The sequence below is a fragment of the Rhinopithecus bieti genome, unplaced genomic scaffold, assembly GCF_001698545.2.
Source record: "Rhinopithecus bieti isolate Rb0 unplaced genomic scaffold, ASM169854v2 scaffold_31355, whole genome shotgun sequence".
Classification (NCBI taxonomy): Eukaryota; Metazoa; Chordata; class Mammalia; order Primates; family Cercopithecidae; genus Rhinopithecus; species Rhinopithecus bieti.
Genome location: NW_016813357.1, coordinates 79409 through 83224, shown reverse-complemented (window position 1 = coordinate 83224; position 3816 = coordinate 79409). Strand labels below are relative to the sequence as shown.

Here is a 3816-nt window from a genome sequence, read left to right as displayed (position 1 = left end):
TTTTTTTTTTTGAGACGGAGTCTTACTCTGTCACCCAGGCTGGAGTGCAGTGGTCTAATCTTGGCTCACTACAACCTCCGCCTCCTGAGTTCAAGCGATTCTCCTGCCCCAGCCTCCCAAGTAGCTAGGATTACAGGTACCTGCCACCATGCCCAGCTAATTTTTGTACTTTTAGTAGAGACAGAGTTTCTCCATGTTGGCCAGGCTGGTCTCTAACTCCTGACCTCAAGTAATCTGCCTGCCTTGGCCTCCGAAAGTGCTGGGATTACAGGCATAAGCCACCGCACCCCGCCTGATACTTTCCTTGTATTATTATTTTTTTCTAATTTTGTGGGAGGAGATTTGCTTTCCTTTTCTCTGAAAGGGGAGGAAATTGAAACTGAGTGGCCCATGATGGAAAGAGGGGAAGTCCAGGGGTGCAGGAGGCCCCTGGGTGAAGGCAGAGGCTAACATGGGGTTCAGAGCTACGGGTGGCCATCAGCCTGACCATCTTTGTGCTGTCTGTCATCACTATCATCATCTGCTTCACCTGCTCCTGCTGCTGCCTATACAAGATGTGACACCGACCGCATCCGGTTGTCACCACCATTACGTTCACCACTGTGGTGCACGCCCCTTACACTCAGCCTCCAAGTGTGCCACCCAGCTACCCTGGATTGAGCTACCAGGGCTACAACCCCATGCTCCCCCAGCCAGGGATGCCAGCAGCACCCTACCCAACACAGTACCCACCACCTTACTCGGCCCAGTCCATGGGCCCACCGGCCTACCATGAGACCCTAGCCGGAGGAGCAACCGTGCCATACCCCACAAGCCAGCCTCCTTACAACCCGGCCTACATAGATGCTCTGAAGGTGGCTCCCTGAGCATGCCCCGGCCTCTCCGGCTGCCACTAGGTTATATTGTGTGTGTGTGAGTGGTGTGAAGGCATGGTTCCTTATGCCCCGTGTGTGCTGTGTGTGTCCTGCCTGTATATGTGGCTTCCTCTGATGCTGATGAGGTGGGGAACGATCCTTGCCAGAGTGGGCTGGGACCAGACTTTCTTCTCTTCCTCACCTGAAATTATGCTTACTAAAATCTCAAGCCAAAGAATGGGGTGGGGAGCACCCTGCGAGGTGGCCCCTGAGAGGTGGGGGGCTCTCCAGGGCATATCTGGAGTTCTTTTCCAGCTTACCCTAGGGTGAGCAAGTGTGGCCTGTCACATCAGGATGGTGCAGCTTTCTGTGAGTATGATATCAATGTGTCCTGGTTTTGGCAATGTAGCCAGCTGCTGCCCAAGGGCAAGGTTTGTCCCCAGAGTTGGGGTACCCTTTGCAGAGCCAGAGACATGATGCAGGTGAAGCTTGGGATCTGACCAAGTTGGGCTTTGATCCTTTGGGCAGATGTCCCATTGCTCCCTGGAGCCTGTGTCATGCCCATTGGGGTCAGGCAACCTCCTGATGCCAGAACACCTCAGACAGAGCCTTATTTACCTGATAGCTGTCTACCTGGACTGTCCCTGTCCCTGCATCCTCCCTAGGACCACCTGGAGGGCCACACACAGAGCCTAGCTACCCACAGGGAGCTCTCTTGCCCTTGCTGGCCCTGCCCTTCCCACAGGTGAACAGGGTGGTCTGTCCACCAGCACACTCAGGTCTCTTTCCTGCAGTGTTTTCATTTTATTTTAACCAAACATTTTGCCTTGTTTTCTGTTTTAAAATGTGATAATTGATGTGAGACTGAAACCCCTGGGTTGTGGAGGGAAATTGCCAGGAGGAGAGGGACAACCTGGCAACTGTGAGTCCCTGCTTCCCCTGACACCAGCCTCATAGAATATGCAACTTCTGAACCCCAGTCCAGTGTGTTCTGGCAGCAGGGACACCTGGGCCAAGGGGCCATCTGGACCAAAGGTGGGGTGTGGGGCCCTGGATGGCAGACATGAATACCTTGGTGTTCCCTGTCTCTCAGTTATTGTTTCACCAAAGCTGTCTCAGCTTCGTATCTGTTGTGTTTCTGAGAGTCTACGGTCTGCACCCTTGTTTATAATAAATGCAATAGTTTGGGAAAAAAAATTGTGGGCACATAGTAGAGGTATGTATTTATTCGGTACATGAGATGTGATACAGGCATGCAATGTGAAATAAGCACATCATGGAGAATGAAATATCCATCCCCTCAAGCATTTATGCTTCAAGTTACAAACAATTCAACACACCCTTTAAGTTGTTTTAAAATGTACAATTAAGTTATTATTGACTATAGTCACCCTGTTGTGCTATCAAATAGTAGTTCTTATTCATTCTTTCTAATTATTACTTGTACCCATAAAACACCACCACCTCCCCACATGCCCCAATACCCTTCCCAGCCTTTGGTAACCGTTCTTCTACTCTTTATCTCCATGAGTTCAATTGTTTTGAGTTTTAGATCCCACAAGTAAATGAGAACATGAAACATTTGTTTTCTGTGCCTGGCTTATTTCACTTAATGTAATGATCTACAGTTCCATCCATGTTGTTGCAAATGACTGGATCTCATTCTTTTTTACGGCTGAATAGTACTCCATTGTGTCTATGTACCACATGTTCTTTACCCATTCATCTGTTGATGAACAGTTACGTTGCTTCCAAATCTTAGCTCTTGTAAACACTGCTGCAACAAACATAGGCATGCAGATATCTCTTTGATATACTGATTTTCTTTCTTTTGGGTATATACCAAGCACTGGGATTTCTGGATCATATGGTAGTTAAATATTTTTTGTCTTCTGAGGAGCCTGAAAACTGTTCTCCATAGTGGTTGTACTAATTTACATTCCCACCAAACAGTGTACACATCCTAACCAGCATTTGTTATTATCTGACTTTTGGATATAAGCCATTTAAACTGGGGTGAGATGATCTCATTGTAGTTTTGATTTGCATTTCTCTAATGATCAATGATGTTGAGCACATTTTCATATGCCTCTTTGCAATATGTATGTCTTCTCTTGAGAAATGCCTATTCAAATATTTTGCCCATTTTGACTGGAATTACTAGATTTTCTCCAGTAGAGTTCTTTCAGCTCCTTATAAATCCTGGTTATTAATCTCTTGTCAGATGGGTAGTTTGCAAATATTTTCTCCCATTCTTAGGGGTGTCTATTCACTTGGTTGATTGTATCTTTTGTTGTGCAGAAGCTTTTAAACTTGATGTAATCCCATTTGTCCATTTTGCTTTGGTTGCTTGTACTTGTGGAGTATTTATAAAGACTGTATTTTCCCCAGTGCATGTTCTTGGCACCTTTGTCACAAATGAGTTCACTGTTGGTGTGTGGATTTGTTTCTGGGTTGTCTATACTGTTCCATTGGTCTGTGTATCTACTTTTATGCCAGTATGATGCTGTTTTGGTTACAACAGCTCTATAGTATGATTTAAAGTCAGGTGATGTGATTCCTCCAGTTTTGTTCTTTTGCTTAGGATAGCTTTGGCTATTCTGGGTCTTTGTGGTTCTGTATAAATTTTAGGATCATATTTCTGTGAAGAATGTCATTGGTATTTTATAGGGATTTCACTGAATATGTAGATTGCTTTGGGTAGTATGGACATTTTAGCAATATTGATTCTTCCAATCCATGAACATGGAATATTTTTTCATTTTTTGGTGATCTCATCAATTTCATTCATCAGTGTTTTATAGTTTTCATTATAGAGATATTTAACTTCTTTGGTTCATTCCTAGGTATTTAATTTTATTTAATACTATTGGCTATTGTAAATGAGATTACTTTTAATATCTTTTCAGATTGTTCACTTTTGGCATATAGAAACACTACTGATGCCTGAGAGATGGCCGTG

General features: G+C 44.8%; 1 pseudogene; it reads left to right on the top strand.

The window, feature by feature from the left end:
• The first annotated feature begins 451 nt into the window (after positions 1 to 451).
• LOC108512643 (uncharacterized) lies at positions 452 to 1061 on the top strand (annotated as a pseudogene).
• The last annotated feature ends 2755 nt before the right edge of the window (positions 1062 to 3816 follow it).